Below are 24,550 nucleotides of genomic sequence, written 5' to 3'. Positions count from 1 at the left end.
TATTTTAATTATATAATTAAAAAATGCACCATTTGGGAATTGAATAGGGGTCTGTACTCTGGCAGGATACTATTCTACTACTAGACCATTGGTGCATTTTGTTTTAAGACTGTCTTTTATTTTATTTATACTTTTTAATTGTATTTTCGCCCGAAAAACTGACCAAAGTTGATCGGTTTTATTAAAAAAATAAAATTACTGACCGAATTTGGTCGGTTTTTGAAAATGACCGGCCGAATTAACCGATCGATTTCGGTTGGTGTTTTTAATATTAATTTTAATTTATTTTAAATGAAAAACCGATCAAAGTTGATCGGTTTCTTGAAAAATAACTTTCGCGGGACTCAAAAATAGTTTCGCGCATTTTTGCGCCAAAGAAAACCGACCAAAGTTAGTCGGTTTCGTAAACAAAATTAAAAAATAAAATATTTTGAAAAACCGACCAACTTTGGTCGGTTTTTTGGGCAGTTGTTTGATCGACCAAAATTGGTCGATCGACCGTGGTCGATTTTTGCCGAATTTCTAGCAGTGATATATATATATATATATATATATATATCAAGTGAGCATTTCTTATTTATTGTTTTGCTAGACCTATATATACCGCATCAATGCTTCTTTTTCAACATTGTTCTAACTCTTTCCTTTGCTCTTTTTAAAGTAGTTGGTATAATGATACGTGCGTTGCGCGTGTAATTTATCTCGATAAATATAATTTTTTCAAAAATTTATTTAATTTTTTAATTTAAAAACACAAATGATATTTCACAATGCTCTTTGCGTGTGTACATATATCAATGAGCATACGATTAAAAGTATATCATTAAATAATGTATTATAGTTAAAAAAATAAAATTTAAAAAGTATGAGTTTTTAAAAATAATTAATGTTGATTGTATTTAGATATGTCAATAAAGGAAAAATTCTGCCATATAGAATTTTTCATACATATAATGCGAATACTGATAGGAGAAAATTTTCAAATAAAATATTACTATAAAAATAAATTCAAACAACACATATATTTAACTCAGTTTTTTGTCAACCCATAATTTCTTACTTCGCGTTTCACGAGATGGCCAATTTTATTAAATTCATAATCAATTTGAATATCAAGAGATATAGCCCATCAGTGATTTATCAAAATTTTAAGTGAACACAACTCTAGTTGAATTCAAATATCACTATAAGCTAACACCTAAATATTAGTACAATATAAATAAGATAGTCTCAGTTATTTTTCTTGCCTAATAATTATACCAAGATTTTTAAATACACCCTTTTATTAATTGTAATTAATGAACTATTATTGCCAATCACAAAAAAGGCTCTAACTTTGATTTGCCTTTAATTTGAATTTGTTACATGAATCAAACTTTCAAGAATAGATGAATTTTCATATTTAAATATTTGGCCTTTGATCAGACTTATCTTTCTGTATAGTATTGTAGACAATAAATTTGTGTCAGAAAACTAATCGAGATCGAAAAATATTGCAGCAATCGTAGTATTTGATTTCAAATAATATGAGTGTACAATCTCTATGAATTCTCTGATTCTTCTTTCCAATAGTAAATAAATTAAAGGGCCCTTGAGCTTGATCTTGAATATGTAGTTGTTGCCACGAACGATGATCTTGAATTCAACTAGCACAAACTTTGATTTGACTCGTTCTCCTTGAATCTTGATTTGTTCTTCGTTCTTGAGCTTGAACTTGATTTGTTCTTCATTTTTGAGCTTGAACTTGATCGCTTGAACTTGAACTTGATTGCGTGAACTTGAACTTGTAGAGAAATTTGTAGCGTTTGATCCACGAGCTCTTTCTTGCTTCTTGTTATAATTTTTCGTCCCTTTTTTAGGTTATGAAGACCCCTATTTATAGTTGTGGGAGGGAAGAACTGTGATGAGAACAAACTCTTTCCGACCAATAAGATTGAAGTGTTACAAGGCCGCATTTGATTGGCCAGAATATGTCGCTTGCACATGTGGCGCGCTTTTATTGGTCTTTTAATTTAATTTGGCATACCTTGTCATTTTGACACTTGGCACGATCCTATTGACTCTTCCGTTTAACTTGGCGCGCCACGTCATTTGACACGTGACACCAAACTGGACCTTTAAGAAGATGACATATTAAGCCTAATAAAGTGGGCTCATCACTTGTAGCCTAATGAACATGGACTAATTTATTAAGTCCATATATATTGAACTTACATAATCAATTCAATTATATTAGCTCAATAAATTTATTTGGACTAAAATATCTTGAATTTAAAAGATAGTCCATATTATTTTATCGATTTAAATTCATAAAAAATATAAATGCGTATAAATGTCCCCTACTTCAAGGCTTGTTGAGGTATAGGCATGTTGAACTCCGACGACAAAACTTGAAGTAAAACGTTACACAGCTTGAACCCATAACTCCGATTTGTAATTTGTTTCTCAAATATAAAGCTTTCAGACTTAATATTCAAGAATCTTTCACTTCCCTTAGCAAGATTTACGTACTTTGCTAAGTCCATGATCTTTCAATTTAAGCTTCAGGCAAGTTTACTTACGTAAACCATTAAACTTAATTGCCTCGGCACTAGGATTCTCGCTAAATTAACGTAACTTTCCATGACGACATTTTGCTTTTTGAATTCTATTTGGAGTAGGACAGTGCTTGATCACCTTACAAGGAAATTACTTTGTCCTACATCGACAAATAAGTATGTGACCCCACCTTTTGATAACTATATAAGCTCGTATGCTTTCTTTTTCTGAGCATCAGTTGCAACGTTCAAAACCGGGAGCGCTCACTGCTAAGGTAATTTTTTCTTTTTTTTGTGCTCTTTTTTATTCCTTTTCTTTTTTGTAGGCCAGGAAAAGAAAAGTCGCCGGGTGTCAAGTTGAAGGGCAGTTCTATGACGTCCCATAGAAGGATAAATCCATCATGGCTTATAGATGATTAAATAAATCCATCACGGCATATAGGTGATCAAAACTACAACAACATATATGAGGATAAATCCCTCGCAACATATAGACGGACAAATCCCCATCACTATATAGACGGACAAATCCACATCATTATATAAACGGACAAATCCCCATCATCATATAGATGGACAAATCCACATCATTATATAGACGGACAAATCTACATCACCATATAAACAGACAAATCCATATTACCATATAGACGGACATATCCAATATCTGCAATCAAGCACCTTCAGAATCGTCCCAGACAATATTTTCAAACCAACTTTAGATTCCGACACGTTGATAGTTTTAGATTATCGCGGCTTCACCAAAAATTGTGTATCTCGATGTTGGAATATCGGAATTGAAAATCGTTTTAATTGATAGAAATTAGACTTAGATAGCTTCGTTCTCACCAAAAATTATGGTTCGAATCATGCCAGATTATTCTAGGCAATACTTTGAACTCAATTTTTTAATATGACACGCCTTAGCAGGTAACAATCTTTCTTGTACTTATAATTTTTTTTTTTGCTGCCTTTTTTTTTTTTTTTTTGTAGGCAATGGAGATATCTTCGTCAACAAGGTTAGATGCACATAGATGGAAAAATTCGTGGCATAGAAGGACAAATCTTCAACATCATATGGGAGGACAAATCCATGACGGTATATGGAAGGACAAATCCATGGCACCATATATGGAAGGACAAATCCATGACAACATATAGAAGTATAAAATCCATGACAACATATAGAAGTATCAAATTCATGACAATATATAGAAGGATCAAATCCGTAAAGAGGCCAACTTAAGGTGCAAAAGGATTTAAATGTCCACCTTAAGATTGGAAAAGTATAGTTCCTTTTAAGAACAAACCTACGAAGAGGTCAACTTAAGGTGCAAAGGGACTTCAACGTCCACCTTAAGATTGAAAAATTATAGTTCCTTTTAAGGACAAATCCATGAAGAGGTCAACTTAAGGTGCAAAGGGACTTCAACGTCCACATTAAGATTAGAAAATTATAGTTTCTTTTAAGGACAAACCCGTAAAGAGACCAACTTAAGGTACAAAGGGACTAACATGTCCACCTTAAGATTGGCAAATTAGAAAACTTTAACTTGAAGGCTTGGCGGACTTTGCAGATTTCATCTTAAAGACCAACAAAGACAGACTTGAAAATTTGGTGGACTTTGATGCTTCAACTTGAAGAGCGGTGGACTTTTAAACTTCAACTTGAAAAATTAGCAGACTTGAAGACTTCAGCTTTAAGGCTTGTAGGGCTGAAATAATTCTACTTGAAGACCGACGAATTTGAGAGCTTCAAATTGAAGACCGACAGACATGAAGACTTGGATGGATTGAATACTTCAACTTAAAGTTTGGCTGACTTGTAGACTCCAACTTGAAGATTTGGCCTTCTACTAAAAGTCTACATCCATCCATCGGAGATGCCAATTTGCAATGGAGGGTTGCCCCCATTAAGCCACAAATTCTTGATAAGGCACAAAGTTCATGTAAGCCCGATTTTTAAGTTCCAATCAAGTGGATTATATTCCATCATTCTTCCTTCGAATAACGATTGGGGTAACATGTATATTTTGAACTCATGCAACTGAACTTAGAATGAAACTCTAAGCTGCCTACGTACCTCGGTGAAGAGGATCAAGTCATACCGTAGTTCATAATAAGTGATTTTTTATGTCCTAAACTTTTACCTAGGCAGCCTCTTTCGAGGTTTTTAACCTAGCGGACTTTTTTTGGGGTTGTACACAATTTATACTCTTGCGGGTCAGGACTAACATGCAATTTATGCTCTTGTGTTAAGGAGCATAGTGACTTGTAATTTAAGCTCGTGTTTTGAGGAGCTTTGCAACTTGAAGATTTTTCTCGAATTTGAAGAGCTTTATAACCTACAGTTTAGGCTCGTGCATCCATGAGTATTGTAACTTGAAGATTTAGCTTACAATTCGAAATGCTTCGCAACTTTAAGACTTTCTCAATTTTGAAGAGATTTGCAACTTGAAATTCCACTCGAATTTGAAGAGTTTTACAACTTGATGACTTTGCCGAATTTGAAGAGCTTTACGTCTTGAAGTTTGGCTAGAATTTGAAAAACTTTGCGATTTGAAGTCCTTGCTCGATTTTGAAGAGCTTTCGACTTGAGACTTTGCTCGTATTTGAAGAGCTTTGCGACTTAAACACTTTGCCCAAATTTGAAAAGCTTTACAACTTGAAGACTTTACTCGAATTTAAGAGCTTTACGCCTTAAAGATTTAGTTCAAAATTGGGGAGCTTTATGACATACAATATATACTCTTGTACCAGGAAGCATTATAACTTGCAGTTTAGGCTCGTGCGTTAAGGAGTATTATAACTTGCAGTTTAGGCTCGTGCGCTGAGGAGCATTATAACTTGTAGTTTAGGCTCATGCATTAAGGAGAATTATAACTTGCAGTTTAGGCTCATGCATTAAGGATCATTACAACTTGCATAGACTCTTCAGTTTCATCTTCGGATGAATACTTGCCCCCATTCTCAGCATCCTCTTCTTCTATTTCATCATGAGGCTCAAAGCCAGAAAACCTTTGATCTCCACTTGTAGCCATACTCAATTCCATATCATGTGCACGAGTTGCTAGTTCTTCAAATATTTTGGGCTTTATGCCTTGTAAGATATAGCGAAGACTCCAATGCATGCCTTGAATACACATTTTGATGCTAGAAGTTTCGCTAAGGAAATCTTTGCAGTTGAGGCTTAAGCTCCTTCAGCAGTTGATGAAGTCAATAACTGGCTCATCCTTTCCTTGATGAGTGCTTGTAAGTTCGATCATGCTTACGATGCGTCTTGTGCTATAGAAACGATTGAGAAACTCTTGCTCCAACTGCTCCCAACTATCGATAGAACCAGGTTCGAGATCTATGTACCAATCGAATGTATAACCTTTGAGAGAACGAACAAACTGTTTGACAAGATGATCACCATAAGTCCCAGCGTTGTTGCATGTCTCGACGAAATGCACCACATGTTGCTTGGGATTTCCTTTTCCATCAAATTGTTGAAGCTTTAAAGGTTGATATCCAGTAGGCATCTTCAAGTTATCAATCCGTTGTCTGTATGAATTTACATATGCGAGGGAAGATTTAATTGGAGGATCAATTTTATCTTTAATAGTCCCCATGATGAAGTCCTTCAATTGATCAACATGAATTAGACCTTCTGAAAAAACTTGAATCTCTTTGACCACGATCGTTTGCCTCGTAGCGGATTCTCCCCCTTCTTTATCTTCGGAAAGTTCCCAGGTGCTTGAATTGATTTTGCTTTTGCTAAGCTCTCGATCTTACTTGCTAACTTTTCGAGGCGAGTATCTCGATCCTCCATATACTTGGTCAACTCCTCAAGTGCTTTGGTAAAATTTGCAAGTTTTTCTTCCATGGTCGAATTGTTAGATCTTGTTCTTGAACTTGAAAAAGAAGAGATGAGAGGTAGAGATCGTCCCACTTGGCGTGCTAGAATTTGTAGACAATAAATTTGCACTAGAAAAATAATCGAGATCGAAAAATATTGCAACAATCATAGTATTTGATTTCAAATAATATGAGTGTACAATCTCTATGAACCCTCTGATTCTTCTTTCCAATAGTAAATAAATTCAAGGGCCCTTGAGCTTGATTTTGAATATGTAGTTATTGCCACAAACGATGATATTGAATTCAACTAGCACAAACTTTGATTTGAATCTTGATTTGTTCTTTGTTCTTGAGCTTGAACTTGATTTGTTCTTCGTTCTTGAGCTTGAACTTGATTTTTTCTTCGTTCTTGAACTTGAACTTGATTTTTTCTTCGTTCTTGAGCTTGAACTTGATTGCTTGAACTTGGGGAGAAATTTGCAGCGTTTGATCCACGAGATCTTTCTTGCTTCTTGTTATAACTTCTCGTCCCTTTTTCTGGGTTATGAAGACCCCTATTTATAGTTTTGGGAGGGAAGAGTTGTGATGAGAATAAACTCTTTTCGACCAATAAGATTGAAGCGTGACAAAGCCGCATTTGATTGGCCAAAATATGTCACTTGCACATGTGGCGCGCTTTTATTGGTCTTTTAATTTTATTTGGCATGCCTTGTCATTTTGACATGTAGCACGATCCTATTGGCTCTTCCATTTGACTTGGCGCGCTACGTCATTTGACACATGGCACCAAACTGAGCCTTTAAGAAGATGACATATTGGGCCTAATAAAGTGGGCTCATCACCCGTAGCCCAATGAACACAGACTAATTTGTTAAGTCCATCTATATTGAACTTACATAATCAATCCAATTATATTATCCCAATAAATTTACTTGGACTAAAATATCTTGAATTTAAATATAGTCCATACTATTTTATAAATTTAAATTCAATAAAATTTAAATGCCTATAGTATTTTCTATAAAACAATTAAATTTTCCATCAAGTATCTAAAATGAACTTTAAAATTCTAACACCAATGTTAGTAACATCTAAAATGACATTTAAACATCACATATATTTACAAAATAAAAGAGAGTTTGAGAACCTAAAATATCCTTGAATATAGAAGGTATGAGATTGCATACAAGTGTTCGTAACTGTTTACCCGTAAAATGGTACAATTAAATTTATACGTAGTTTCTATACAAGTAAAATAATTCGATCCTGAAATGATATGATAATTGAAGAAATACATAATACTTAGACTTAGAAAGTAGATGAAATAATAAAGGTGATGATTCTGTGAATACGGTTCCCGAACACAACAATGATGAGAGCTAAAGCAAGAGAGTGAAATTGTATAAAAATTTGTATAGAATATAATATGTGTTCTTGCCAAAAATTTCGCGTGTCTTACAATGATAATTGAGCTCACTATTTATAGCTATATCTAGGGAAGAAGGTCTTAGGATCATTCCCTCCTTTAATGTCAATTATGAGGGTCATTGATGAAGATGTAACGTTGAGCGTAAATGCCAAATTCTTTGTAACGGACCATCGCTCTTAATGTTGTAGAATATTCCTTAGTAAATGCTACCGGGCGTAGAGCATTTAATACACTTTTATGAACGTTATCCGTTCTGCTGACAAGAGCAGTGGCTGTGTTCGGTCCTCAGCCATTCCATCTTGGATTCCACGTATCCTCCTTTTAGTCAGCCATGTGTCATATCATATTTTACCCTATACAGATAGTCCCCCTACTTTTCGGTGACATAACTTTGTGTTATCGGGAAGTTGGTAGAAATACCTTTTTGGCGAGAATTACTATAATTCTCTCTCAAGGTCTCTAACAGTTGATTAGACGCACGTCTCTCTGTATTTAATATCCCGAACATGCGTCATCTCATGATTCAGCAACAACTTTCGCCGGTTATCGAGGTAATCATGGACATGAATTTAGCCGCCAAAATTTTACTTATATGCAACTTTCTTTTCCTTTGCGTTTTACAATTGCTTGAGCTTCTAATTTGCATCCTTGTTTTCCATCCCTTTTCTAATTTTCTTCAAACGCAAACTCTTTACCTTCTTCCTTTCCAATGGCTTCTTGCTCTAAACATTGTGGTTCTACAAAGAATAAGCACAAAACCGAGGATTTCGTTCCTCCAACAGTGGATTCCATCATCGCAAGAAGGCTAAGTACTTCAAAAGATTTTGAAGAGAAATTTCCTACTGCTAACCCTCGTACATGGGATATTAGTAGGTACCTTTCTTCCATTCGTCCTTCCAGTATTCCTGCTGTGAATGAGGACTGTCGCTGCAATGAGTTGGAAATCATTGCTCCTGATCTATCGAAGCGAGTGACCCTTCCCAAGGAATGTTTTACATACCTTTTCATGTATCCCTTTACTTTTGGTGAGTTTTCTTTGAGCGGAGAGCTTGATTCTATGATTGCGGAATTTTTCCTTCTCTACCAAGTATGTTTGGCACAAGTAAGTCCTTTAGTGTAGAGGACGATCGCCTGCCTCTGATGCTTGTGCCAAGAAACTGGGGAGAAGCTAACCTTAGCTCATGTAATGAATCTCTATTCCTCAAAACTCTTCCGCAGGGGAATGATAAACCTTTGCAAGTGTGGACACCATGCTTTGTTGTCTAGCATGGATGATGACAACGACAGTGGATGGATGGAGCGGTTCGTTGCAGTTGCCACCGATGACATAATTCCAACAACGGTTTCATCCTTTCTGGTTGCTTGGAACCGCACTCGTAAGTTCTTTGTATAATATTCCTCTTACTAGATATTCTTCTATGGCCATATCATCTCTTCACTCTTCGCATATTTCAGCAACTCGATGGCTCTCACCAGTGGTGGAAGGTTCGAACCGATGGGTTCAGAAGATTTTGGACGTCACAATGCCCGAAACTTATTCGTGGAAAGAACTAGCCCTTAAATACGAGTGGAAGGCCAAAAATAATGGTAACTCTAATTTACATTACTTTTATTTTTGTATATGAAGAACTTGGTTGAACCCTTCTAACTTTTTTCATGGAATGAGGTCTACCTGCGGGTTCTATTGATGTCCTCGAGGAGGACGTTCTGGCTGATCTTGCTGATACAGCAAGGTTGCTTCCGGAAGCACTTACTCGAACAGGTACCTCCGGGCCTGTTTCGGGTGCAAATATTTCTGTACGGAGTCCCTGGTCGGAGGATAAACAAACAAAGAGAAGACGCTCCTCCGCGGCTGGGGAAAAGAATAAAAGGGCAAAGGTTGATGGCCCTGAATCATCTCCGGTGGCGATGATGACTGGTCCTCCTTTTGGGCAGGTCGCAGACACTATGATGATTGATGATGATGAAGAAGTTGTTTATAATGGAGCTTATTTACATAGAGGGCGATGATCCTCATCATCTCAACAGGATGCTTGACTAGTTGATATAGTTACACCAACTGAAGACGATGTCTCAGCACTTTAGGGAGAGTCTGATTTGGTAGAATATGCCAACTCCCGTTTTCGGGCCCCAATTGCTGCAACCGGTGCTGCAGGACTGAGTACCAGATCCTTACCGTCTTTGGTTGGTGAGTGTCAAACAACCAGCACTGCATTTGGTGCAACTTCTTCTCACTCTTAAACTCCATCAGCTTCATCTCCACCTTCACCAACACCAGTAATGGCTACATCATTTTCATCTTCGTCTACTCTTCCACCAGTGGTTGCTACACCATCTTCATCGGCCGCACCTGACCATGAAGAAGGTGTTTCTCTTCCACAGTCCCCAATTTATGGGAACTTGGTGAAACAAATATGCTGCTCCTTCTGAAGATCCACAAAGGAGAAGGAACATTACTCTTTCGGTCTCTACCAGGAGAAACAAATATGCTTCTCCAGCGGTTTTGGAGGCTCGTTTGCAGCAAAGAGAGCAAGAAGTGGTAACTCTCAGCCAAGAAATTGGGCCACTGAGGGTTAATTTTGATGAGGCCAAGGCCAAATGGGCAGAAGTACAAAACACCGTTCTTGCTGCAATCGACCATGAGGCTGCCTCCGCTGAAAGAGTGATTAACTTGGAGGCAGCCTTGAACTCCAAAAGTGAAGAGCTTGCTTCCGTGGAGGCAAAACATGCCCAACTGGAAGAGAAGTACATGAAAACTATCGAGCATAATAGGCTCTTTAGTTCAACTCTCCGTGAGCTCGATATCAGCCTCCAGTCTACTAGATCTACCCGGGAAAACCTTTCCGCCGATATCACTCAATTCAAAGAAGAACTTAAGCACTGAGCGACTTTCCTCATTGTTGAAAAAACTTATTCCATGTATAGCATGAGGAGAAAAACGTTGGAAGAGGCCAAAGCTGGTATCATCGATGTTGATGTCAAAATTTCTAAGGCCGGAGAGCTTGAGTTGGCTGCATAAAATAGACTCCAAGCATAGTCTGATGCTCTAGGTTCTTCCAATTCTGATTCCGAGTTTTTGAAAACTGAAGAAGGTTCGGAAGGCGTTGAGGCCGAAGGCCAAACTGGGGAAAGAGCTGAGCCATCATCGGAACCAACTACTCTTTCCGGCAATGCGGATACTTCTTTTCCTCCTGGTCCCGGAGATGCTGCAATTAGCTTTTCCTTTTTTTCTCATTTTGTACTTGTAACATTTTGGACCATTCTTGTGAATAAAGACATACTTTTTGTTCAAATATCATTTGGGTCTTACTTTCGTTTGAATATCCATGCAAGCTTTTAACTTTTGCATTTGCTCAAGTATTCCACGCATGTTGTTCAATTCGCGCTTTACTATGTGTAGTCTCGGATGCCTTTTCTTCGAAGCATTTCGGTTCTTAGTATTATCCCTTTTACGTGAGGGTTTTTATGAATCTTACCGCAAGTTTCCCTTTTACATTAGGGATTCTATGAATATTTGCTCAAGTTTGCTTTTTGCATCCTTTTCATATGCAGCTTCGGGTGTATTTTTCCCCGATGGCATTTTGGATTTTAGGCATTGATTCTTCCGAAACCAACCCTTTAACGTGAGGGTTTTATAAGAGAGGGCCCTCTTATGTTTACGGTGCTTTTGAAGAGGACGTCTCCTTTCATTACGTTACTAACATTTGAAGTAATTGTTTAACTTTCAAATGACAAAATCAGCTCATTGCTCAGACAAGAAACAAGATAAAAGCAAAAGTATTTCATTCTATTCCTTCTATTTTCAGAAATTACATAAGCATTTTGCTATGTAGAAAAGAAATTGCCATTACTTGTAGCTATCTTGTACATCTTGTTTCTACGGGGTTGTTTCCGGATTTTCGTTCCCGATTGACGTGGAAGTCATTGTTGTCGTATCCTCATATCATCCCCCTGAGTGTTTTAATGTGATGAATGCGAATTGGAACACTGGAAGTCGTATATCTTCGAAGGTCCCACCAATGAATTGCTAGGTAATCCTTCACTGGGTAACATATCTTATTCCCCCTTAGGAATCCATGCTATCGAGCGAAAGAATACCTAACAGTCCTCTGGCAGTTTGTTCCCGTGAACGGTCGGGTAACCTCTGTTCGGTAGCAAACTTAACTTCCCGATGGGAATTTGCTATCGAACCAAAGATTACCTAATCATCCCCGAGTGGAAGCTTGCTCGTTTGCCTTGCTATAAAAGGTCTTATTGATGCTGTCTTTTTTAGTATGATTTCCGTCGTTGCCTCATTAAAAACCTTGCCAGAAAAACTCAATTGGAACAAAAACTGAACAAAGGGGAAAATAGTGCAGCACATACTTTCAGTTTGAGTGTTGTTCATCAGCAATAATATCTTTTGAGGTGTGCCACGTTCCAGTTGCTGGGTAGCTTGTCCCTATTTTGGTTCTTCAACTCGTATGAACCTTTCCCAGTGACAACTAAAATACGGTAGGGACCTTCTCACATTGGTCCTAGCTTTCCCGCATTGAGCTCCCGGGTATTGTTTTGTTACTTTCCTTATAACCAAGTCTCCTACTTTGAAAAAATGAAAATTGGCTCTTCGATTGTAATATCGCTCCATCCTTTGCTTTTGAGTTGCCATTCTTACATGGGCCAAGTCACTGTGTCCCTCGAGCAGTTCCAAGTTGACTATCATTGCTTCGTTATTCGATTCTCCATTTGTCTGAAAATATCTCAAAGTGGGTTCGCCCACTTCAACAAGGATAAAGGCTTCAACACCGTATACGAGGGAAAAAGGAGTTTCTCCTATAATTGATTTGGCCGTTGTTCGGTGGGCCAATAGGACTCCGGGCAACTCTTCGGGCCATTTGCCTTTTGCTGCTTCCAACATTTCTTGAGGTTTTGAATGATCACTTTGTTTGTTGACTCCGCTTGATCATTTCCACCGATACACTATGGCCCATTGTCGTATGCTATCTCTTTCGGTATTCCGAACCTTTCCGGGAGCCGGTGGCAGCGGTCTGATGATGTCCATACCCTATTTCATAAATGGCCATGGGGACGAAACCGAATGTAAGGGTTCTGTCGATGGATGTACTAGTGATACGTAGCATTGGCACTTATCACATTTTCGTATGAAATCTTTGGCGTCTTGTTCCATGCGAGGCCAGTAATATACTGACCGTACCAATGTCAGCACCAAAGACTCTGTGCTTGAGTGATTTCCGCATATCCCTTCGTGGATTTCTCTCATGATATAGTCAGCTTCTGATGCTCCTAAACACCGGGCCAGCGGGCCTTGGAAAGATTTTCTATACAATTGACCTTTCCTGAAGCTATAACGTGCAGCTTTGGTGTGTAACACCCGTGATTATTTGGGATCGTCAGGCAACTTTTTGTGCTCGAGGTAGTTGATTATTTTGTTCCTCCAGTCCCAGACCAGACTAGCCGAATTCACCTCGTAGTAACCATTGGTATCAAGGACTGAGCTCATCATTTGTACCACTGTTCCGTACTTCGATCATTTTATTTCCGTCGATGAACCTAAGTTTTCTAATGCATCCGCTTCTACATTATCCTCTCTCGGGATATGAGTTATTGACCACTCAAGAAATCGTGCCTAAAGAGCTTGGACCTTTACCACTTATTGTTGCATACGTTCTTCTTTGGTATCAAAGATCCTGTAAACCTGATTTACCACCAGTTATGAGTCGCATTTGATTTTTATAACCTCGGAATCAACTCCCCAAGCCAATTCGAGCCCTGTAATCAAAGCTTCATATTATGCTTCATAGTTAGTTAAAGGGGTCGTTCTGATGGCTTGCCTTAAGGTTTCTCCCGAAGGTGTGATTAAAACTATTCCGAGCCCGGACCGTTTTACATTCGAGGCTCCATCCGTAAATAAGATCCAAACCCCTAATGCCAATTCCGACACCATTACTGCCTCCTTGGTTGCCAGAGACAACAGTCCTGGACTAAAATCGGCCACGAAGTCAGCCAAGACTTGTGATTTAATTGCAGTCCTTGATTTATATTCTATGTCGAATTCATTCATTTCGACGGCCCATTTGGCCAATCTACCCGAGAGCTCGGGTTTTTGAAGGATGTTCCGCAAAGGGAAAGTACTCACCACAACTATTGGGTGGTATTGAAAATAGGGCCTCAGCTTCCGGGCGGTGACTACGAGAGCTAAAGCCAGTTTTTCCAAATATGGGTAATGAGTTTCTGCACCCGTTAAAATTTTGCTAACATAATAAATATGAAATTGTATACCTTCGTCCTCCGGGACTAAAACCGCACTTACCGCAACTTCTGAAATTGCGAGGTTGACCGGCAATATTTCGCCTTCTTTTGGTTTCAAGAGCAATGGAGGGCTTGATAAGTACTTCTTCCGGTCTCTCAAGTCTTGCTGGCACTCTAACGTCCATTCGAAATTGTTCTTCTTTTTGAGCAATGTAAATAAGCGATGACACTTTTTTGACGACCGGGAAATGAACCTGCTCAAAGCTACTAACCTTCCTGTAAGTCTTTGGACTTCCTTCACGTTTGATAATTAATCCGGGATATCATCTATGGCCTTGATTTTGTCAGAGTTTACCTCAATTCCCCATTTGTGAGACCAGAAACTCCAGGAACTTGCCGGAGCTTACCCTGAACGCTCACTTTTCGGGGTTAAGTTTCATGTTATGCTTCCTCAGGATATCGAATGTTTCTTGCAAATGCTTAAGGTGGTCACCTGCTTCCTCTTTGCTTTTCAAACATTTTATTTACGAGTCGTTGGTAAGTGGCTCTGTGTTTTTCAATCTGAAAGGCATTACATTGTAACAATATGTACCGAAATTTGTTATAAATGAAGTATTTTCCTGATCTTCGGGGTTCATCTTAATTTGGTTGTACCCAGAATAAGCATAAAGGAAACTCATCAGTTCGTGCCCGGTCGTAGCATCAATCATTTGGTCGATATTTGGCAGTGGAAATGAATCTTTCAAGCACCCTTTATTCAGATCTTTATAGTCTGCACACATACAAAATTTATTGTTCTTCATAGGAACTACTACTACATTGGCTAGACAGTCTGGATATCTTACCTCTCTGACCGAACCGATTTTAAGCAAGCGGGTTACCTCTTCTTTGACGAATTTATTCCTGGCCTTGACAATAGGGCATTTCTTCTGCCATACCGGTGGTACGTTGGGATCCAAACTCAGCTTGTGCATGGCTATTTTTGTCGGGATAACTCTCATTTCCTCGTGTGACCATGCAAAACAATCAACGTTAATTTTAAGGAATTCAATAAAACTAGACCTGAGCTCGGGATGCAGTCCTGTCCCCAAGTGAACCTTTCTTTTTAAGAATTCTTCAAACAACGCCACTTGCTCTAGTTCCTCTACCGTGGATTTTGTTGCTTCCGTTTCTTCCAAAACTTGGAAATATCTCGGCACAAGATATTGTTCTGACGATTTTGCACCAGGAATAACTTCTTCTAACTCAGGAGTAGGCGCCGGTTCCTATAATTGCTATGTTGTGCGCTCCTTCCCTTTGCTATTGGAAACTGAGATTCCATTCTTCTCCCTCGCTGCTGGTTGGCCACCTCTTATCTGCTCGATTCCTTCGATCGTCGGAAACTTCAGCAATTGGTGATACGTCGATGGTACAACTTTCATCTTGTGTAACCATGGCCTTCCTAATATGATGTTGTATCCCATATCACCATCCACTTCTTCGAAAAGAGTTGTTTACATTACTCCTTCAGCATTCGTGAGCAGTAAGATCTCTCCCCCGGTCGTCACGCTCGTAAGGTTGAATCCAGCAAGGAGTTTTATCGCCAGAATAATGCTTCCGGTGAGTTTAGCTTATTCCAATACTCTCCATTGTATGATATTAGCCGAACTTCCTCGATCCACTAGAACACGCTTAATTTTAAAATCTAACACATTTAAAGATATTACCGGTGCGTCGTTGTATAGTAATAACAATCCATCTGCGTCTTCCTCTGTGAAAGTCATATCGTCCTCTTGGATTCTCTTGCTGTGAGTTATCGGTACTTTAGTCTTCTTTGCCGCCGAAAAGGTGACCCTGTTAATCTCGTTCCCCCCCAAAGATCATGTTGATCGTTTGGCGTGGGTTTTCTTCTCCTGCTTATGAGGATTCTGTGTTGTCTGTGTTACGACCATAATTGTTCTTGGCTCAATCACTCAAGAATTCTTGGAGGTGACCATTCTTCAATAGCGTTTCCACCTCCTCCTGAAGATGTCGACAGTCCCTTGTCGGATGACCGTTCATCCCGTGGTATTCGCACCATAAATTAGGATCCCTTTGGCTAGAATTAGACCTCATAAGTCTCGGGAATCGTGCATCTTTAATATTCCTTATGGCTGACACCAATTCCACTACACTGACGTTGAAGTTATATTTTGATAACCTGAGGTAAGAATGATCTCGAGACCCCGACGTTTGTTTATGTTGAAGTGATATATTACTTCGACCACAATCAGTCCCTGCATCAACGATGAACTTGATTGCTGCTCGAAAATTTCTTCCATGGCCTTCGATACGCTCTTAGGGTAAAAACCGACCCCTCGAAGTCCACCTATCCGCGTCGTAGTCATCCTTTGATTTTTCTCTTTTCTTCTCAAGTCCTTTGGCCGATGATGTCGAACCGACCTGGTCATCTTCAATCCTTATCTTCGACTCGTACCGGTTGTGAACATCTGCCTAGGTTGTTGCTTGAAACTCAAGCAAGCTCTCCTTCAGCTTCCGGGAAGCGTCTGAACCTCTCGGATTCAATCCTTTGGTGAATGCTTCAGCTGCCCATTCATCCGGGATGGCGGGAGCAACAATCTTTTTTTCTGGAACTAGGTGACAAACATCCATAATAATTTTGATTCTTCTTGTGCGATTCTGAATATGTCGGCCTTTCGGGCTTGCACCTTTCTGGCCCCGGCGTGAGCTTTAATGAACAAATCCGCGAGCATCTCAAAGGAATTTATGGAATGCTCGGACAGTAACGAATACCACGTTAGGGCTCCCCTCGTGAGGGTTTCGCTGAATTTCTTTAGCAACACATATTCAACTTCATGAGGAGCTAGATCATTTCCTTTCACTGCCATTGTGTAAGTGGTAATATGTTCCTGTGGGTCTGAATTTCCATCATACTTTGGAACTTTAGGCATTTTTAAATGCTTCGGGATCAGTATTGGTGCCGTACTCGTAATTGAACATACATCTTCGAGTTCGGGCCTTTCAGTACTGGTGGTGCACCCGGTATTTGATCCATGCAGGCATTTACTTCCCTCATGAACAGTAAAAGCTCATCTTTGAATGAATCTTTCTCATTGTTAAGATCTGATTTACTCCCCCCAGCCCCATCGGAGCCGACTTCACCCCTGGGAGTGTTGTTATCGATTCTATGTGTTGTTTGGTCTGCGGGAATAATAGGAGGAATAGGATCGCTCTTGTTTGCATTATTCGAAGCACCTGATGGTGCCTGCTTTGGTTATGTCATAACTTGATCCTAACGCGTGAGATGGCCTAGAATGATTGCTTGTTGCTCTTGCAGGATCCTCACAACATCCGCTACCTGCTCCTCGTCAGCATCATCGGGAGTTCTTTCCCGAACCTGTCAAGGGTACCGTCTGTCATGCACTGGCATGGCATCATTCCCCTTATTGCAAGTGTCACTGATTGATTCCTCAAAATGAGGTTGATCCCCTAGAATTTTGGGTTTGTGTGCATCGTTAACAATGTTATCTACCATTTTTTACAATTTTTTCTAAGACAAAAATAGTCAAAACACATTAGTAAAAGAGACAAAGATCAATTTTATTGCATGACAGTCTAGGCCCCACGGTGAGCGCCAAACTGTTTACCTGTAAAACGGTACAGTTGGATTTATACGCGGTTTCTAGATAAGTGAACTAATTTGATCCAGAAATGATATGATAATTGAATAAATACACAATACTTAGCCTTAGAAAGTAGATGAAATAACAAAGATGATGATTCCGTAATACGGTTCCCGAACACAACAATGATGAGATCTAAAAGCAAGAGAGTGAAATTGTATAAGGCTTTGTATAGAATATAATAAGTATTCTTGCCAGAAATTTAGTGTGTTTTACAATGATAAGTGAGCTCACTATTTATAGCTATGTCTATGGAAAAAGGTCCTAGGATCGTGCCCTCTTTTAATGTCAATTATGAGCGTCATTGATGAAGATGTAATGTTGAGCGTAAATGCCAAATTCTTTGTAACGTACTGTCGCTCTTAATGCTATAGAATATTCCTTAGTAAATGCTACCGGGCCCAAAGCATTTAGTACACTTTTATGAACTTTATTCATTCTGGTGACAAGCGCAGTGGCTGTGTTCGGTCTTCAGCCATTCCATCTTAGATTCCACGTATCCTCCTTTTAGTCATGTAACGACTCGGCCGGTCATTTTGAGAGTTGTAACCCTGTTCCCCCATTTACTGCTCCTTTTGTGCCCTATAGTTGTTATATGACTTACCGGGTTGGTCAGTTTGGGTCCGGAGCGGGTGTTGACTTATGTGTAAAGGACCCCGGATCCTAGTTTTTAGGGTTCCTCTAGCTCCGTTGAGTGATTTTGGACTTAGGAGCGTGTCCAGATTATGATTTGGAGGTCTATAGTTGAATTAGGCTTGAAATGGCGAAAGTTGAATTTTTGGGAAGTTTAACCGGGAGTGGACCTTTTGATATCGGGTTCATAATCTGATTCCGAAAGTTGGAGTAGCTCTGTGGTGTCATTTGTAACTTGTATGCAAAATTTGAGGTCAATCAGATGTGATTTGTTAGGTTTCGATTTCGTTTGTAGAATTTGAAATTTTCAAAGTTCATTAGCCTTGAATCTATGTGTGATTCATGTTTGATGTTGTTTGAGGTGGTTTGAGAATTCGACTAAGTTCGTATGATGTTTTAAGACATGTTTGTATGCTTGGTTGAGGTCCCGGGGGCCTCGGATTGATTTCGGGTTGTTAACGGACCAAGGGTTGAAGTTGAAGAATTGCTGAAAATTTGCAACTGCTGGTGTAATCATACCTGCGGATTCGGAACCGCAGATGTGATCTTGCAGAAGTGAGAAGTGGACCGCAGAAAAGGCCAGGAAGGATTTGGGCAAAGGCCGCAGATGTGGACATGTGGGCGCAGAAGTGCTTGCACAGAAGCGGGAGGACGGGCGCAGGTGCGGGCTGGCGCGCATGTGCGATGGAATTTTCCGCAACTGCGATTTGCGCAGATGCGGTCCAGGGTTCCCAGAAGCAGAGGCAGCTGGGTTAAGTGACTTCCGCAGGTGCGGAGTTTTCACTGCAGAAGCAGATTGTGGGACCGCATGTGCGATTTGACTGGGCAGAACATATAAACATAAGGGCTCGCGATTTTCTTCATTTTCTAACATTTTGAGCTCGGATTTTGGAGGTTATTTAGAGGATTTTCAAGGGGATTCTTGAGGTAAGTTCCTTGTGTTCATCTTTCTTCAATAATTATGTTCCCCAATTATTTTCCAACTGGTTGGTGTATTTTTGAGGTGTAATTTGGGGGTTTGAGGGTAGGGATTTGGAGAATTTATTTTCGGGATTTGAATAGACATTTGGTGTCGGATTTTGATAAATTTGGTATGACTAGACTCGTGAGTGAATGGACTTTCAGATTTTGTGATTTTGTTGGATTTCGAGACGTGGGCCCGGGGGGCAACTTTTGGCCAATTTCGGATTTTGGCTTATAATTTCGTATATTTCTTATGGAATTGATTCCTTTAGCCTGTATTAATTGTATTGTATTGCTTGTGGCTAGATTCGGGCCATTTGGAGGCCGACTTACGAGTCAAAGTCATTTTGGAGTAGAATTTTGCTCGAATTGAGGTAAGTAACAATTTTAAATATGGTCTTGAGGGCATGAAATCCCAGATTACGCATTATGTAAATTGTTTTGGAGGTGATACACATGCTAGGTGACAGACGTATGGGCGTGCACCGTAGGAATTATGACTTGGTCCATTCTGTGAAAGATGTAAAGTTGAATAACTTATTGTTAGCCATATGCTCTCCCTGTGATATAGAACATTGACTACAAATCATGTTAGAAATCATGCCTAGGCTATGTGATTACACTGTTAGGACCCGTAGAGGTCGTGTAGTTGTTGAATTATTTGCTAATTGTTGTTTTGTACTCAGACACGGTTTTACTTACGTGTCATATCTCAGTCTCTTCTTATTCTTGTTGATTCATTGTGTTATCTCTGTTTGGGCTGATTTTTATGATCTCTGAGAGCCCGAGAGACTGGAGAAGTTGGTGACTGAGTTATGGCCTGAGTACCGAGTTGTGAGTTATATGTATGTTTATGGATCGGGTTGCACGCCGCAACGAGCCTTAGGGATGTATATATATAGCGCTTGGGCTGAAGGAGCCCCTCCGGAGTATGTACACCCCTAGTGAGTGCAGGTATCTATCGAGTGTGAGTGTTTAGGGCTGAGAGCCGAGTGATGAGCTATTGTGATAGACTAAGTGATCCTGAGAGGCGGTATTTGATTTCATTGTTGTTACACATAGCTGCTATATGTCATTATTTGAAACTTTTGAGAGGTACTATATTCGGATTTGTCTTGAACTTGGCGTGTATAAAACGATTTGACTTAAATTGTTGGATTTGAAAGCATGTCTACTTTCTTGTTGAGATCACTAAAAATGAACTATAATTGTGTAGCTCGTCACTATCCTTCAGTTTATTATTTATTATTATTACTTACTGAGTTGGTTGTATTCATGCTACACCCCGCACTTCGTGTGCAGATACAGGTGTTCCCGGTTATAGCAGGTGTTGATATTTGAGCAGATGATCTCGGAGACTATCGATGTAGCTACATTGCGTTTGCATGTCTTGACTCTCCTTCATTATCTTTATTTGCATTTCAGTTCTTATTCCTTAGGCATTCTAGTAGACTGTTCCTGGTATATATGCTCATGTACTCGGGGACACCCCGATTTTGGGAAGGATTTGTACTACGTTGTGGATTTATTTATGTTTCTAAAAGATTTTTCTTAAATATTAATTTCTTCCGTATAATTTTCAAAGCTTTTATTTTGTGGAACTGGTTGAATAGTTGGCTTGCCTAGTTCCACGATAGGCGCCATCACGACAGTTGATTTTGGGTCGTGACAAGTTGGTATCAGAGCCTAGGTTACATAGGTCTCATGAGTCATGAGCAACTTTAGTAGATTCTTGCAGATTGGTACAGAGACGTCTGTACTTATCTTCGAGAGGCTACAGAACACTTAGGAAATTTCACATTCTAGTACTCTTGTCGTGCAGATTGTTGATTCTGATAACTAAACTTTTGTTATTCTATTCTCTCACAGATGGTGAGGACACGTACTACGGGGCAGGATGGACAGCCACTAGTACCACCAGTCAGGGCCGCGAGAGGCTGAGGTCACGGTAGGGGCAGAGGTGCAGCTTGTACAGTAGCTAGGGCGGCAGCTGCAGATCCTCTAGTTGCCCCAGTTCAGGAGCAGGTTCCAGTTGCGGATGAGCCTGTGGGACCAGCTCAGACACTACCCGTGCCCATTGTGATTCGAGGGCTTCAAGAAGCCTTAGCTATGATTCTGACCGTGTGCACCAGTCTTGCTCAGGCGGCCTCTGTTCCAGCCGTAGCAGCCACTTCGTAGGCCAGGGGAGGTACTCAGACTCCCGCCGCCCGCACACCAGAGCAGGTGATACAGTGACTCCAAACACTGGGGGCACTACCAGCCCAGTCGGTTGCAGCTGCTCAGGCCCATGTGGTTCCTGCCATGCCTGATGATGAGCAGTGGAGATTGGAGAGGTTTAGGAGACTCCAGCCTCCATCTTTCAGTGGTACAGAGGCGGAGGATGCCCAGGGTTTCTTGGACAAGTGTCATAGGATTCTCCGTACAGCAGGTATTCTGGAGACCATTGGGGTCTCGTTAACTAATTTTTAGTTCTCTGGGGCTGCCTTCAGTTGGTGGGAGGCTTATGAGATGTGTAGGCCGGTCGGTACAGCACCACTTACATGGCAGGAGTTCCCTATCCTCTTCCTGGAGGAGTTCGTGCCTCAGTCTCGCAGAGAGGAACTGCGTAGGGAGTTCGAGCAACTTTGTCAGGATGATATGTCTCTGACGCATTACGAGATGAGGTTTGCTGAGTTGGCTCATCATGTAGTCTTGTTGGTTCCCACTAATAGGGAGAGGATTAGGAGGTTCATTCATGGCCTCACGTATCAGCTGTAGTTGCTTATGACTAGGGAGAGGGTGTCAGGTGCTACCTTTGATGAGGTTGTTGATATTTCTCGGCAGATAGAGATGGCCCGTAGATAGGAGCTGGTTAAGAGGGAGGCCAAGAGGCCTCGTAGATAGGGTGGACCCAGCGGTGTTCCTTCTGGGGTCAGTTCCACCATGGTAGGGTCGTCCCTATAGGCATGCTCAGACGGCTCGTCCAGTACACCGTGGTGCATCATCCGGCTATGGTTCTTACAGTTCTCATCATGGCCAGTCATCTCTCAATGCCCTTCCAGCTCAGAGTTTGTCCCATATCTCAATGCCCGATGGTGCGGGAGTTTCCGTACGTATTTCTTGCTGACCTACCGGGCATGCCACCCGACAGGGATATTGACTTTGGTATTAACGTAGTGCCGGGCACCCAACCCATTTCTATTCCTCCATACTGTATGGCACCAGTTGAGTTAAAAGAATTGAAAGAGCAACTTTAGGAACTCCTTGAAAAGGGGTTTATTAGGCCTAGTATGTCACCTTGGGGTGCACAAGTTCTGTTTGTCAAAAAGAAAGATGGTACTATGTGGATATGCATTGACTATAGGAAGTTGAACAAAGTTACAATCAAGAACAAGTATCTGTTGCCGTGTATTGATGATCTGTTTGACCAGCTTCAGGGAGCGAGGGAGTTCTCCAAGATTGATTTGAGGCCTAGGTATCACCTGTTGAAGATTCGGGGCTTAGATATTCTAAAGACATCCTTCAGGAACTGTTATGGTCATTATGAGTTCCTTGTGATGTCATTTGGGCTGACCAACATCCTAGCAGCGTTCATGCATCTGATGGACAGTGTGTTTCAGCCTTATCTCGACTCGTTTGTTTTAGTGCTCATTGATGATATTCTGGTGTACTCTTGTAGCCAGAAGGAGCATGCCCAGTATTTGAGGATTGTGTTGCAGCGGTTAAGGGAGGAGAAGCTTTATGCCAAGTTCTCTAAGTGTGAATTTTGTCTCAGCTTAGTGGCATTCTTGGGGCACGTGGTGTCCAGTGAGGGTATTCAGGTGGATCCGAAGAAGATAGAGGCAGTTCAGAGTTGGCCCAGACCATCCTCAACTATGGAGATTCGGAGCTTTCATGGCTTGGCCGGTTATTATCGTCGCTTCGTGGAGGGTTTCTGGTCTATTGCATCTCCCTTGACCAAATTGACCCAAAAGAGTGCTCCTTTCAGGTGGTCGGATGAGTGTGAGGAGAGCTTTCAGAAGCTTAAGACTGCCTTCACCACAACTCCAGTTCTAGTTTTGCCATTAGCTTCGGGCTCTTATCTAGTGTATTGTGATGCTTCTTGGATCGACATTGGGTGTGTGTTGATGTAGAAGGGTAGAGTGATTACTTGTGCTTTGCGCCAGTTGAAGCCTCATGAGAAGAACTTCCCTGTTCATGATTTGGAGTTAGCTTCCATCGTTTATGCATTGAAGATTTGGAGGCATTATCTCTACGGTGTATCTTGTGAGGTGTCTACGGATCATCGGAGCCTCCGGCATTTGTTCAAATAGAAGGATCTAAATTTGAGGCAGCGAAGATGGTTGGAGTTGCTAAAGGACTATGATATCACCATTCTGTATCATCCCGGGAAGGCGGTTAGTATGGGTAGCCTTGCATTTATTTCCGTTGTTGAGAGACCTCTTGCAGTTTATGTTCAGGCCTTGGCCAACCGGTTCGTGGGATTGGATATTTAGGAGCCCATTCGAGTCCTAGCTTGTGTGATTTATCGGTCTTCCTTATATGATCTCATCAGAGAGCACCAGTATGATGATCCTCATTTGCTAGTCCTCATGGACAGGGTTCAGCACGGTGATACCAGAGATGTGACTATTGGGGATGATGAATTATTGAAGATGCATGATCGGATTTGTGTGACAAATGTGGATGGGCTACGTAAGTTGATTCTTGAGGAGGCCCAGAGTTTGTGGTATTCCATCCATCCGGGTGCCGCGAAGATGTATCAGGACTTGAGGCAATACTATTGGTGGAGAAGAATGAAGAAGGATATAGTGGGATTTGTAGCTCGGTGCCTTAACTGTCAGTAGGTGAAGTATAAGCATCAGAGACCGGGTGGATTGCTTCAGAGGTTAGAGATTCCAAAGTGGAAGTGGGAGCGGATCACTATGGATTTCGGGCTCCCACGGACTTCGAGGAAATTCGATGCTATTTGGGTGATTATGGATCGGCTAACCAAGTCTGCGCACTTCATTCCAGTTGGTACTACCTATTCCTCAGAGTGGTTGGCTGAGATTTACATTCGAGAGATTTTCCGCCTTCACGGTGTGCCAGTGTCCATCATTTCAGATCGAGGCACGTAGTTTACATCACAGTTCTGGAGAGTAATACAGCGAGAGTTGGGCACTCAGGTTGAGTTGAGCACATCATTTCACCCTCAGACGGATGGACAGTCCGAGCGCACTATTCAGATATTGGAGGACATGTTATGCGCTTAT

Source organism: Nicotiana tabacum, chromosome 2 (genome assembly GCF_000715075.1).
Source record: "Nicotiana tabacum cultivar K326 chromosome 2, ASM71507v2, whole genome shotgun sequence".
In the NCBI taxonomy this organism is placed as follows: domain Eukaryota; kingdom Viridiplantae; phylum Streptophyta; class Magnoliopsida; order Solanales; family Solanaceae; genus Nicotiana; species Nicotiana tabacum.
This window is presented reverse-complemented; position numbering follows the sequence as displayed.